This window comes from Colobus angolensis, unplaced genomic scaffold (assembly GCF_000951035.1).
Source record: "Colobus angolensis palliatus isolate OR3802 unplaced genomic scaffold, Cang.pa_1.0 Scaffold39, whole genome shotgun sequence".
NCBI classification, from domain to species: Eukaryota; Metazoa; Chordata; class Mammalia; order Primates; family Cercopithecidae; genus Colobus; species Colobus angolensis.
In genome coordinates, this window is record NW_012117265.1 from 2,211,106 (window position 1) to 2,211,639 (window position 534).

Below are 534 nucleotides of genomic sequence, written 5' to 3' on the forward strand. Positions count from 1 at the left end.
TTTTGAGATGGAGTCTCCCTCTGTTGCCAGGTGGAGTGCAGTGACTCTCAATCTTGGCTCACCACAACCTCTGCCTCCTAGGTTCAAGGGATTCTCCTGCCTCATCCTCCTGAGTAGCTGGGACTACAGGTGCTCACCACCATGCCCAGTTAATTTTTGTATTTTTAGTAGAGATGGGGTTTCACTATGTTGGCCAGTCTAAACTCCTGACCTCATGATCTGCCTGCCTTGGCCTCCCAATGTGCTGGGATTCCAGATGTGAGCCATTGCGCCTGGCCTTCCTTTTTCTTTTTTAAAGGTTAAAGTAGGTTTTGTGTGGTCTGTTCAATAAAAGAACATAGTATTACAATCCATTTCAGTGATGCTGGTGTTTTTTTGTTGTTGTTTTGTTTTGTTTTTGAGACAGATTTTGTTTTGTTTTTGAGAGCGAGGCTCTGTCTCGAAAGAAGAAAGAAAGAAAGAAAGAAAGAAAGAAAGAAAGAAAGAAAGAAAGAAAGAAAGAAAGAAAGAAAGAAAGAAAGAAAGAAAGAAAGA